A 15,292-nucleotide genomic window follows, 5' to 3' on the forward strand; every position below is an offset into this window, starting at 1 on the left:
GAGAGCATGAGCTCACGGGCGGGCGAGGCGCAGGCGTGGGCGCGCGACTGAGGCGGACAATTTGGGTATAGTAGCTGCGTTGGGCGCCTTCAACATGAGCCGGACATGCGTGTCCATTTTAGCACCCATTGCTACCCTAAACGGACGAAAAGCAGTCAGATCAGACGTCCGTTTGCGGTCGTGCGGTGGAGTTGGCCTTACGGACTGTGTAAAGAATCGGTGCATCATGCTTCTCCCGGTTCAGCGGGCAGCATCCGTCGGCCCCCTCATACGTTGCGTCACACATTCACATATCTCAAATTTTAAACCTTAAATCTATATAATTCATACACATCGATCATACAATGTAAATTGTCTGAATTCGACAGTTTGAAACAAAGCCAAAACAATCATAGTTCAACAAAACGGACAAGTCAAAATAAAATCAATGTCCGAGCATGCTGGATGGCTTCGGATCATTGGCCGGGCGCCTGCTTCGAGCGGAATGTGTCCTACTCTAGGGAATGCGTCCTACTCGTCATGTCCGCCTGCATCCGGGCTGCATGATTCGCTGCCGCAGCCGTCCTCGCCGCCTCGTACTCCCTATGGTTGTTGATCTCCTTTTTATCCGCAAGCCTCTTTTTTGCATGCTCATTCAGAAGGGTTTCGTCCGCCAACATGATCTTCGCGTCCATTGCGAGTTGCAACATCTCCTTCTCAAGCTCAATCTCACCAAATGTCTTGGCCTTCTTGAATTCCCATTTGATCGCCGCCTTTTGCTTCTCCAACTCGATCTTCTCCCTCTCAATTTCAAACTTCTTCTCTGCCCTCTTTCGGTCCCACTCCATCCTCTCATTTTGCGCATCCAACATGAGCTTGTACATCTCATCTTTCTTGTTCTCCCTTACCGAAAAATGCCTATCCATGTGGACGACATTTTTGTGGCCGCGGCATCACGGGAGGCCCGTGCCTTCTCCCACTTGTTTTCCATGACTTGTAGGTTATCCTTTGGCACGGTGGCTCTCCCATTCGTGACGACAATATCGTCCTCTTCATCGTCCAACCCAATTGATTGGTGGGAACTTGAGCCATCATTCCTTTTCTTGCCGGACTTGAGATCGGCCACAACTTTGTTCCACTTCGGCTTGCCATTCAATATAATCCAACAATGGCTAAAAGCAAACTAGTTCTTCTCCACCTCATGATATAAAGTGTCCGCCACCACTTTCTAGCAAACAACATATGTATGAGAACGAGAATGCAAAGACAAGAAGCATATGCAAATGACGACAAGATGAAGCAACTGAACTTACGTGAGAGCATCTACAGCCGGACTTGACAAATCCGACCCCATATACGTCTGCGGACGAGCCCAGGCACGCACACGGACACATCCGGACGGGCCCTCTTATTTCGCTCCCGGCATCCACATATTTCAAATCCAGACTCTCAAATCCATGCAAATCCATGCACGCCGATCATACAAGCCAATGTCAAATGTAAAAAAAAACAAATGTTGGTACCGAGCATAGATAGTGTTTACATAAAATTTATTTTAAGTGCACAACTCAAACATTAGCTCCTTGGTTTTCATTATGGGTCCACATGTGCTCCACAAGATCATTGAGTAGCTGCGTGTTCACCTGATGATCTTGAAGATTCTGATGTATCTACAGAAAGTTCATAAGCTTAGATGCATCTTGATCTTCTGGGATTTCAACTAGTTCTCCAGGTGCTTCAAAATCATTGGTTTGACCTACACCATCACCCTCATCCTCGACAGTCATATTGTGCAAAATAACACAATATGTCATCAGTTGCCATAAAGTTTCTGATTCCCACATCATTGCAGTGCTACGCACAATCCCCCAACAAGCTTGAAGCACACTAAATGCCCTCTCCACATCCTTCCTAGCCGCTTCCTGCATTGTTCAAAGTGGCCCTATTTATTGCCATGCGGTTCGGATATGGTTTTCACAAATGCCACCCACTGAGGATAGATACCATCGGCAAGATAGTATCCCATGTTGTACTCTCGGTCGTTGACGGTGTAGTTGCACAACGGTGATTCCCCATTGCAAAGCCTCCTGAACAGCGAAGATGATTGAAGCACGTTGATGTCATTGTGAGAACCCGACATTCCAAAGAAAGCATGCCAAATCCATAAGTCATGTGATGCCACCGCTTCTAGTATGATGGTGGCCTCTTTGGTGTACTAGTAGAAAAAGGACCTAATATGAGACACATTAGTGCCGGTTTGATTTTAAGCCGGCACTAATGTGTCCAATAGTGCCGGTTCCAACGGCTAGCCGGCCGTTCTCATTAGTACCGGTTCGTGGCGAATCTTTAGTACCGGTTCGTGCCACGAACCGGTACTAAAGAGAGTGGTGGCAGGGTGTTGTCAGTCTGGGGCCCCTCCAGCACCTTTAGTACCGGTTTGTGGCACGAACCGGTACTAAAGGTCGACCTACATAAACCCTTCGTCCACCCGAGCCACTCTGTTCTTCCCCTTTCCCCTCACTTCCTCTGTTCTTCCCCTCTCTTCCTCGAGCTCCTCACAATTTTTTCCCAAAATTTGTCAAGATTTGAAGGCCCCCATCCATTCAAATGATCACAAAGGTTAGCAACTTTGTCCTTTCAACTCTCATTGCTAGAATAGCTCTTGCAATGCTTTGTATAGTGATTAATTTGGGAGGAATTATATTTGCTAGTATTTGATTTATATGCAATTTGAGGTCAAAAATAACACTTAGTTTGCATATGTAGGTGTGGTTTACTTAGTGCCTTCCAAATCTCCGTCGTAACCACCGTCGATCGCCCGCACCGTCCCGTCGCCGGCACCACCTTGTGGTGAGGCTCTTGTTCATGAATGTTTTACATTACCAAATTGATGTTTGTGTGATTTGGATATATAGTTACTCGTATAATTATCTTACCCATACGTTGTTTGTTATACATAGTGCCATGGTTTTGATATCCGTCCCCGTCAGCCCTCGTCCTTGTTATGATTCGGATGTGGTATATTCTCATTTAAAACTAGTTGTTGCATTTCGTGTTTATGACAAATTATGCCCATCAAGTTGACATAGATATTTTTATCTAGGAGGTATGTGAACCGGAAATTCCAACCGACCCTATTGTCGAGAGGTTAAATTTAGTTGAAAGAGAAAACGAGTATTTGAAAGAAAAATTGAAAAGAATTGAGGGGGAGAAGATGGAATTGGAGTTGCATGTTGCTGATGTCGTCGATGATCACAAGATCAAGATGGAGAAAATGAGATTGAAGATTAGAAAGATTAGAAAATATGCCATTGATAGTGTGGCTTGGTATCATTATGCTGTTGGATCAATTGTTACCTTAATTGCGATCTTCATCACATTTGTTGTTGCATTTAAATTCTTTAGCTAGAGAGTTATTTGTATGTTGCATTTAAGTAAGTGTTGTATATGAACTTTATGTACGAACTTGTATTAATTTGGTCTATTTGGTGTTGTGTAATGAAGATGAGCCGATAATGGATGTATGATGACAGATGCTCTCCCGAGTTCATTAATGGCGTGCATACTTTTCTGCTTGCCGCTGAGGCAAACAAGCGGGCGGATGGTTTTATGCCTTGTCCATGTGCTGGTTGTAAGAATGGTCACAGTTACTCTACGTCAAGAACCATTCACGTCCACCTATTTGAGTCCGGTTTCATGCCCCACTATAATGTTTGGACCAAGCACGGAGAAATAGGGGTTATGATGGAAGACAATGAAGAAGAAGAGGACGACGACGGCTATCCTGGCCAGGGGTTCCCTGAATACGATGATACAAGAATGGGGGGAAGAAGCTGAGCCGGCAATGCAGAAAGAAGCTGAAGAAGAGGCATCAGATGAGCCCGCTGATGATCTAGGTCGGGCCATTGCCGATGCAAAGAGAAACTGCGCAAGTGATCTGGAGAGGACAAAGTTGCAGCGCATGTTAGAGGATCACAAGAAATTGTTGTACCCGAATTGCGAAGCTGACAAAAAAAGTTGGGCACCACACTTGAATTGCTGCAATGGAAGGCAGAGAATGGTGTATATGACAAGGGATTTGGAAAGTTGCTGGTAATGATAAAGAATATGCTTCCAAAGGACAACGAATTGCCCGAGAGTACGTATGAAGCAAAGAAGGCTGTTTGCCCTCTAGGGTTAGAGGTGCAAAAGATACATGCATGCCCTAATGACTACATCCTCTACCACGGTGAGTACGAGGATTTGAATGCTTGCCCGGTATGCGATGCATTGCGTTATAAGATCAGTCGCGATGACCCTGGTGATGTCGAGGGTGAGCGCCCCAGGAAGAAGATTCCTGCCAAGCTGATGTGGTATGCTCCTATAATACCACGGTTGAAACGTTTGTTCCAAAACAAAGAGCATGCGAAGGCGATGCGGTGGCACGCAGAAGACCGTAAGAAAGACGGAAAGTTGAGAGTACCCGCTGACGGTTCGCAGTGGAGAAAAATCGAGAGAAAGTACTGGGAGGAGTTTGCAGGTGACCCAAGGAACGTATGGTTTGGTCTAAGCGCAGATGGCACTAATCCTTTTGGGGAGCAGAGCATCAACCATAGCACATGTCCTCTGACTCTATGTTTGTATAACCTTCCTCCTTGGTTGTGCATGAAGCGGAAGTTCATTATGATGCCAGTGCTCATCCAAGGCCCTAAGCAACCCGGCAACGACATTGATGTGTACCTAAGACAAGCGATATAAATATGGTCCAAGACTCGCTCCTCTTCCTCAGAGGCCTTACGACATGACCGAGGAGCAAAACACAGCCATAGTGCAGGCCCAAGTGGACGCCCATTTTGGACCGAAACCGGCACCGCCGCCAAAGGAGAAAGTGCCTGAGAAGACGAATGACCACTTCATTCATATGGCTAGAGCACCAGCTCCCAAGCCTATTGACTCAGACTATGAGCGTCAAATCAGAAAGCTACATCGAGCACGGCTACGGAACGAAGCGAGCTCGAGCTCGAGCCAACAAGCAGCTGGCAAAAAATGCGGGAAAACCGTTCCCCAGCTGGGAGAACAGGCGGCGCAAGAGATCCCCCTGCTTGTTGTGCCAACAACACATGAGAGCAGTACGCGCGCCAAATATTATTGTGGGCAAACCGTTAGCGTTCCCCAGCAGGGCGATGTGGTAATAACGGAGGAGCATATAATGCAGGCTGAAATGCTCAAGATCTCTGTTGGACAACTCCTCGAAATCGAGCCCATGTCTCCGCTTAAAGAATCGGAAATAAAATGGAAATATGCCTGGGGCCAACCTTTGGTCCATCCAGACAAGGTCAAGGACCTCCCAACGAGAATGTATGAATTGCATCAATGGTACATGAACATGACCAAGATTTCCAATCGAGTGCCCCTCATGGTGAATGTCAAGAAGGAGCATTATTACCATGAGAAAGCTCTGTCCATTGAGTATTCAGAACTATATCAGTTATTCAATCAAGACGCACTCGACAAGTCTATTGTCAGTTGCTATTGTCTGTAAGTGATTTCTTTCTGTAATTTAAGTCTCAAGCTAATTATGTAGTGATAATTTTGATCAATCATTACATGTAATTATCCTCACTATATTCTTTTCTGTGGTATTATATGCAGGATGAAGATGTATGAAATGAAAAAATCTGGACGCTATGGCATTGGGTTCATTGACCCAAATACCATTAATGAGGACATATGGAAGTTTCCATTTTATCAAGCAGGTGTAGAGGCCAGCATGGTAGAGTTCTTGAAGCGCCTCAATAGCAATGAAGATATACTACTTTCTTACAACTTCTCGTGAGTCACACTATCTTGTACTACATATTCTGTTTTAGCTTACTAGCTAGCTAGATGTTAATAATTAAGTGTATACGGTTTATGGTAGTTGATTAATTTTATGCACATGCCCGCTTATTTAAGACATGCAAACGTGTGCGCATGCAGTTGGCACTGGGTCTTGATAGACATTAAAGTTGAGGAAGGAAAAGTTGAATTACTGGACTCGCTAACTAAAGAAGAAAGTGACTTCACCATCGTGAAGGGGATAGTCAACAGGTAATTTCAATCATTATTAACTATATATATCTCGGCCTATTATTAGTTCGTCATTTTCTGATATGAACTATTTAATAAACCTTTTATTAATTTTCTTTGCTGGCGGGCAGGGCATGGGCAAAGTTCATCGCGGTGACTCCAGGCGAATGGAAACAAAAGTTGTTTTGGCATCGACCAAAGGTAAGTAATTAAGTAGTACTAGCTAGCTACCATCTCTTTAATTCTTGTTTCAATATCATTAATTAATTATCATGCTTGATTAATCATTATCTGATTCAATTCCATTCTTGTAAAGGCCCTGAAGCAGGCGCAGGGGAATAATCTGTGTGCATTCTACGTTTGCGAGAACATTCGCATGATGACGTCCGAAAGGAGCAGATCTGATAGACAGGACTGGGTACGTTTGTCAGAACACTATTCACACCATTATCGATATCTAGTCACACAACTAACACACATGCATATTATTGATCTCCTTCTTAACAGTTCAGAGAGGTGCGGGATAAGCTCCTACCCGAGGAGCGCATACAAGCACTTCAAGAGGAAATAGCCGGATTTTTGCTCGACCAGGTCATAAATCCCAAAGGAGAATACTATTACCCGCTACCGCCCCCATGAACCACTTGTCATCGTGCTCCGGAGGCACCAAGGCAACATATGTAGGAGAAATTGTATATGTATATATATGTGTATGTGTGAATAATGGTGTTGGTTGTGAGACATTCGATGATATATATACATATATATATATATATATATATATATATATATATATATATATATATGGTTCTATACGTACGAGAAAATCTATTTATATATATGCATAACATGTACAATTTGTAGTATTGTGAAATACCAGCAAACAAAAAAAATGTAATGGAAAATAAAAAAACACCCAAACATTTAGTACCGATTGGTGTTACCAACCGGTACTAAAGCCCTACGCGCACCCGGGCCTGGCTCGTGCCACGTGTTCGCACTTTAGCGCCGGTTCGTGACGAACTGGTACTAAAGGGGGGACCTTTAGTCCCCACTCTTTAGTGCCGGTTGTAGAACCGGCACTAAAGGCCGTTACGAACCGGCACTAAAGGACGGTTCTGCACTAGTGGTGTGACCTTGATACATTCCCCGCAAATCTTTGGGGCAGTTCTTCCATTGTCAATGCATGCGATCAATTGATCCGGGCATTCTTGGAAATCCCCTTGCCTCACCAATAGCCAACAACTTCTCCATCTCCTACGCATTTGGTTCACTGAGATACTCAAGTCCAAACACCTCCACCACGGGGCAGGCAAACTTGACAGTAGTCTTCAGGCACATGCTCTTTCCCATCCTGACCATCTCACAAGTGGCATTTGTAGCAGTACCCAGTGCAAGCATCCTCAGAGCATCCGTGCACTTCTGCTTGGCAGAGAAAAAGAGTTGTCTGCAACAATCCCTTGTGAGCTTGAAGTAGTCATTGTGTGCCTCCCCTCCCTTCACAATGTGCAAAAACAAAGGTTTCCGCATGCAAAAACGGTGACGAAACCATGGATCATCCAGGAAAATAGGATTGGGAGCAAAGTAGTCCCTGTACAGTAGCTTTGCTCCGGACGCCCTATCCCGGTTGATCACTCTTCTCCCTTTGATTAAGCCCTTGAAGTTGATAATATGCTCCACATGCCAGCCCATTTCCCTTGCACATTCAGGAGCATGAGCATGTCCACTTGTTCGTCCGAATCCTAGGAATCATAGAACTCATCTTGAATCATTTGATCAAGCTCCGTCTGTCCATACTCGTCGACCGACGAAGCATCGGAATCCAACGTTTTCCCTAATAAAATATCAAAAACTTTGGTCAGACAATGTGTCAAAGACATCAAACGCAAGGCGGAGCCAGAGAGTTGCTGGATGTACCACGATGGCGTCCGGGCAGGCGACGACATCCCACGCGGCGGAGGATGGGAAAGAGGACAGCTTTGTCAGAGCTAGTGGTGCAGAGGCTAGGAATGTCTTTGAAGCGCGCCCGTGCAGTGAAGCTGTGAGATACACAACGCATAGGAGGAAGAAGAGAGGAGAGAGTAAATGGATCCGGCAGGTCGGGGATGGATTTGGTGCAATTTGCGATGGGGTCGGGCTGTCGGGTCCGACTTGACGGGTGTGCCCGGGCATGCCCGGGCGCCCCCATATCCGCCCCATATTTGGGCTGGATATGAGGGGTGCCAGTCAGCCCGGGCGTTTGAGGCCCGTTTGAGGCGCATGTCTGGGTCAAAATTTCATGACCGGATAGTGCCCGGGCGTATGAGGTGCGTTTGACGCGCATGCTTTGAGTTGCCACTCCCATCCCACTTTGAGGGCATTTGGTCACTTGTGAGTAGTAGTCGACATACTTGTTCACTTCCCCTTGAATGACCCCCCCTCCCAATCGATGTTGGAGAAATGCCACACTGTGGGTGGTCATGATAGGATGCGGCTCCACATACTCCTTTTATTCGTGATACTCCTTCCAAATCTTCTTGTCACAGCCCTAGATCAGCCCTTGTTTGACTTTGCTTGATCTTCATGTCATCATGTTTTAATCCATGAAAGTTGAATTTAGGTTAGTTGAAACCCTCAGAAATCATGTCAGAAATAATCAACATTAAAATATCTTTAAAGAAGTCCAAGAAAATGTTCCTCTTAGTCGCTGAAAATATTGGCAAGAGGTAAAATGCAAACCAATATTTTTGGAGTCTCAGAAATATTTATTTTGGGCATTTGGAATTAATTCAATAACTATTTGCATTGGATATATATTTGTGATATATTTAATATGTGTCTAATAATTTTGGGAAACTGTGAGGGGCTTTGGAATAGTCCAACCAGTCCCTACAAAAATTCTCAGAAGAAAATAAATTGATTTAGTATTTTTATTAAATTAGAAACAAATGTCAGAAAATAGAAAAGCGAAACAAAAAAGGGGAAAGAATTACTTACCTGGGACCCCAGCCAGCCCACCATTGTAGCAGCCCAACTGGGCAAAGCCAGCTTGGCCCACCAGGGGCAGCACTGTCTTCTTTCTCTTGCCAGCAGGAGAAGCAGCTGCGTGCCCGGCATGCAGGCGAGCCGCGCGAGCTCCTCTCTACCTGCCTCATGCCCCTAGGGTCTTCCCCTAGCACCACGGAGACGGCCACGAACCCCCTCGGCCTCTCCCTCGAGTTGCCCCCCCTCTGGCTCTCTCTCCCATACTCACCCGAGCGCACCATAGCCGCCGACCAGCGCTCGCACGACCACAACCACCCCCCTTGCTCCCTTGACGCGTCCGAGAGCTCTGCCACGTCGTCCTCATCATCTTCACCGAGCCACAGGAGTTGGGTCGCCCTGTAGCGCCGCCATCGCTGTCTTCTTCCTCGTCGACCGCCAGAGATTGCCACCGTTGTTTGTCCTTTCCGACACCTCCCCGAGCCCTCTGAGACCGTCGTCCAACTCGCAGTGAGCTCCTGCTCCCAACCCCTCTCCCCCTCTATCTATTTCGACCCCTAACCGCGCTAGCCAACGAGCCAGGGAGCTCGCTGCCACTGGCAATGTCATCGTCGCGGCCACAGTTGCCGCCGCTCGCTTCCGAGCACATCCTCGTACTCACCATGCTCCCAGGAGCCTAACTCGGCCTTCAGATTGCCGTCTGGTGCACCGCAGTCGTCGCCTGCTTCGAGCCCCCAATGCTGCCGCCACCAAACCTCGTCGCTGACCACTTTTCCGGCCACTCCAGCACCACCGGCCACCACCACTAGATGCGCCTCACTCCCAGCTACCTATAATCACAAAACGCGGTCGAAACCATCCCCTGTAGCGCCTTCCCGTGGCGTCTCCGTCGTCGGTTTGGTCGCTGCTGGCCAGGCTCCGGCGACGGCCGACGTGGCCATCTTTAGCGCTAATCCCCCCCTAATCAGCCACCTCACTGCCACTGACAGCAGGCCCCACTATTGATCAAACCCAGTCAGCGCTGGATTTGACCGGGTTTGTCGAGTGTGTCACTAACCAGTGGGCCCCACCGGTCAGGTTTGACCTGGTCAGTGTTGTTGACTTACTGATGCAAGCATGATGTAGTACTGACACGGTAAATGATTTTCTCGATTTAAAATAATTCAGGAAATTTCAGAAAATGTTTAAAACTTCAAAAATTTATAGAAATTCAAACTGTAACTCCAAATGAAGAGATTTATATATGAAAAATGGTCAGAAAAATCCAATCTATCCATCTGTACCATTTTCATGCATGTTAGTACAATTTATGACTACTGTCTAAGGCAAATCAAATAAATGGCATTTGAATATCCACATTGGAGTTTGAATTTGAATCTTGTGTTCAAACCAACTTCATTTAAATTGTTGCTAGTTGCATTAGCTCAAACACACTCATCTTGCCATGTCATGATCATGCATCAAATTGTGCATTGCATTGATTGTGTTCCTTCTCTGTTGCCGGTATTTGTCCCCTCTAAGTAGACATGGTTCCGATGATGAGTTGAATGACACTGATGATGAGCTATACTATCTTCAGAAGTGCCAGTCAAGAAAAACCCCCTTGTTCATTCTGGTACAATCCCACTCTCTCGCTCCTGCTCTCTTTTACTGCATTAGAACAACAACGTTTCTACTGTTACATGTTGTGGTAGCTGAACCCCTTTCCTCTGCATGACCTGTCATTGCCACAGTAAATAGATGAAACCCACTAGCATGAGTAGGAGTTGATTGAGCCCTGATGTGCCTACTCATTCATGCTTGTTTGTCAAGCCTGCTATTGCTTAGAGTTGTGTCAGGTCTGATTCATCGGGGATGAATTGGAATGTTGTGAACATGTCGTACTATTGAGAGCTAAGTGTGTGAACACGATTCTGTAAAGGTAGCGGTGAGAGGCCATGTAGGAGTACATGGTGGGTTGTCTCATTGAAACCGTCCTCAGGAACTGAGTTTTGTGTTTGTGATCCATGAACAACTACTACCACACGTTGGGCCCTGAAATATGACCCTGCTCGACTTATTAACCGCCCATGTCCTCTGTCCAGGAGTTGCAAGTAGTTTTTGGTGTTTGTAGTATGCTGGAGGCCGTGCGCAACACTGACCCAAGGGGTGGGCTGTGATGCGGTAGGCACGTGGCCTGATAACCCACAAGTGTAGGGGATAATTGTAGCCTCTTTCGATAAGTAAGAGTGTCGAACCCAACAAGGAGCTAAAGGTAGAACAAATACTCTCTCAAGTCATATCTGCCACTGATACGACTCTACGCATGCTTAGTGTTTGCTATTTGACGTTCGAGTAAAAAATGTAAAATCGCACACTACACCCAAAGTTTCTGTCCTGCATCGTACAAACCAACAAGGATTGTAAACATCCTATAGGAAAACCTTAGCACATTATTTTTATAATAAAATGGAATTGTACAAGGGGATAATTATTTTTGATTAAAAGTTTCTGTAATCAAGATTCACAAAGTTTCCGTAGCATGAACAAAGTTCAAGGAGCTCTCCCACTTCAACAATGCTTGTCTCTCTCACTTTCACTTTCCTTTTTGAAAAGTTTTGGGTTCCCCTCTTTATTTTTATTGTTTTTAAATTATATAAAAGCACTCAACAGAAATAAATGACTCTCTAAAACTTCTGGGTTGTCTCCCTGGCAGCGCTTTCTTTAAAGCCATTAAGCTAGCCATATAGTGCTCAAGTAATGAATCCACCCGGATCCCAAGGTATATCAAAGCCAATTTTAATTAACAATGATTTGTAGTTTAGTAGTGAGCACAAAGTAACATATATTATGCAACAACGAAGTCTAACTCTCTTCCTATGCATCGGCATGTCATAAAAGAACAATTCATGCACACATAGTAAAGGCCAATGCATAGTATAAGCAGTTTCTTGCAATTTTATCATATGGGAAACATAGAGAGGTGGAGATATAGTTCCTATCTCATAATAATTGTAAGTAGGAGCAGCAAGCACATGCATAATTATATCTGTCAAAATCATCATGTGCAATGGTAAAAGGCAACCCATCAATATAATCCTTAATAAGCACAAAGTTCTCCGATATAGTGTAGTCGAGAGAATTCAAACAGATAATAGGACTATCCTGCGTGGGTGCAATAGCAACAATTTCATGTTTAACATAAGGAACTATAGCAAGTTCATCTCCATAAGCATAATTCATATTGGCATCTTGGCCACAAGCATAGCAAGCATCATCAAAAAGGGATATTTCAAGAGAATCAACGAGATCATAACAATCATCATAGCAATCATCCTTCGGTAAGCACGAATGGGAATTAAACAATGTATGAGTTGAAGAGTTACTCTCATTAGAAGGTGGGCACGGGTAGCTAATCCGCTCTTCCTCCTTTTGTTCTTCGCTCTCCTCATCATCTTTTTCATCCAATGAGCTCACAGTTTCATCAATTTCTTCTTCCATAGCTTCCTGCAAAATATTAGTCTCTTCTTGGACAGCGGAGAATTTCTCAATCTATAGTTTAACATAGGCATTAGAAACATAATTATCATAACAATATTCAAGTATGGCAAAATTTTCAGATTTGTAGAGAGTAGCATCATACTTTTCAATCAAAGAAGCAATTTTACAAGAACCCTTAAAAGCAACAAATTCTTCAATTTGTTGAACATCATAGTAATTATAAACACCCTTAGCATATGAAGATACGATCCCATTATCACAAAACTCACATTGGTAGGGAAGGTGTTTTTTAGGGTTTTCAGAACAACACGTAAAATCATATATTTCACATAAATTCTAAGCATAGCATTGCAAACGATGAATTTGATCCAGTAAAAGTTTCCCTTTTTCAGATATACGGTGTCGCACATAACAAGCATGCTCATCTAAAGATTTTCCCTCAACTAAGCTAGTTGGGGTTTCAGCACGAGCACAAAGGGATCAAAGATAATCCAAGTAAAAAGCTTCAGGAGTGTGATAGATTTTGAGTGGTTCTTCAACCATTGGTGTAGTAGGTACAACTAACTTTTTTGGTATTTAATGTTCCATATCCATAACTAAAGATAAAGAACAACTAAGAACAACAAATAAAAATTACTTAGTGATAAAGCAAACAAGCACACACAAGAATATTCACCCCACGCTATGACTCCCCGGCAACGGCGCCAGAAAAAGATCTTGATAACCCACAAGTGTAGGGGATAATTGTAGCCTCTTTCGATAATAAGTAAGAGTGCCGAACCCAACGAGGAGCTAAAGGTAGAACAAATACTCTCTCAAGTCCTATCTGCCACTGATACGACTCTATGCATGCTTAGTGTTCGCTTTACCTAGAACAAGTATGAAACTAGAAGTAATTTGTAGGTGTTGTTGGATAGCTTTGCAAGATAATAAACAACGCATAAATAAAAAGTAGGGTCTGTTTAGATAAAGATGCAATAAAGTAAATATAGCGAGTGTAGAAAAGTGGTGGTAGGAGTTGTGAAATTGTCCCTAAGCAATTGACTACTTTACTAGACCGATAATCATTATTGCAATTCTATTTGAGGGAGAGGCATAAGCTAACATACTTTCTCTTCTTCGATCATATGCACTTATGATAGCAAGCATCCGCAACTACTAAAGATCATTAAGGTAAAACCCAACCATAGCATTAAAGTATCAAGTCCCCTTTATCCCATACGCAAACAACCTACTTACTCGGGTATGTGCTTCTGTCACTCACGCCACCCACCATAAGCAAATCATGAACATACTGCAAACCCTACATCGGGAATCCCTCACGCTTGCGTGACACAGAGGGCACAATAGGACAACACCAATAATAAAACATGCAATTCAAAACAATCATAGCAATTCATCAATCACCGGTAGGACAACGAAAATCTACTCAGACATCATAGGATGGCAACACATCATTGGATAATAATATGAAGCTTAAAGCACCATGTTCAAGTAGAGGGTACAGCGGGTTGTAGGAGAGTGGACTGCTGAATATAGATGGGGGAAGGTGATGGAGATGTTGGTGAAGATGATGGAGGTGTTGGTGTAGATCGCGATGATGATGATGGCCCCCGGCAGCGTTCCGGCGCCACCAGAAGAAAGGGGGAGAGAGCCCCCCTTCTTCTTCTTCTTCTTCCTTGACCTTCTCCCTAGATGGGAGAAGGGTTTCTCCTATGGTCCTTGGCTCCCATGGCGTGGGAGGGGCGAGAGCCCCTCCGAGATTGGATCTATCTCTCTGTCTCTCTCTGTTTCCGCGTTCTCAGATTCTGCCCTCGCACCGTTTCTTTTATACCTGGAGATCCGTAACTCTGATTGGATTGAAACCTTCACCCAGATATTTTTCCAAAAATTAGCTTTCTTGCGGCCAAAGTAGAGCATCAACCGCCTTACGAGGGGCCAACGAGGGTGGGGGGCACGCCCACCTGGAGTGGTGGCGTGGGCCTGAAGGAAATATGCCCTAGAGGCAATAATAAAGTTATTATTTATTTCCTCATATCATGATAAATGTTTATTATTCATGCTAGAATTGTATTAACCGGAAACATGATACATGTGTGAATACATAGACAAACATAAAGTCACTAGTATGCCTCTACTTGACTAGCTCATTAATCAAAGATGGTTATGTTTCCTAACCATAGACATGTGTTGTCATTTGATTAATGGGATCACATCATTAGGATAATGATGTGATTGACATGACCCATTCCGTTAGCCTAGCACTTGATCGTTTAGTATATTGCTATTGCTTTCTTCATGACTTATATAAAGTTCCTGCAACTATGATATTGTGCAACTCCCGTTTACCGGAAGAACACTTTGTGTGCTACCAAACGTCACAACGTAACTGGGTGATTATAAAGGTGCTCTACAGGTGTTTCCGAAGGTACATGTTGGGTTGGCATAAATCGAGATTAGGTTTTGTCACTCCGATTGTCGGAGAGGTATCTCTGGGCCCTCTCGGTAATACTCATCACCTAAGCCTTGCAAGCATTGTAACTAATGAGTTAGTTATAAGATGATGTGTTACAGAACGAGTAAAGAGACTTGCCGGTAACGAGATTGAACTAGGTATTGGATACCGACGATCAAATCTCGGGCAAGTAACATACCGATGACAAAGGGAACAACGTATGTTGTTATGCGGTTTGACCGATAAAGATCTTCATAGAATATGTAGGAACCAATATGGGCATCCAGGTCCCGCTATTGGTTATTGACCGAGAATGGTTCTAGGTCATGTCTACATAGTTCTCGAACCCGTAGGGTCCGCACGCTTAAC

Source organism: Triticum aestivum, chromosome 4B (genome assembly GCF_018294505.1).
Source record: "Triticum aestivum cultivar Chinese Spring chromosome 4B, IWGSC CS RefSeq v2.1, whole genome shotgun sequence".
NCBI lineage: Eukaryota > Viridiplantae > Streptophyta > Magnoliopsida > Poales > Poaceae > Triticum > Triticum aestivum.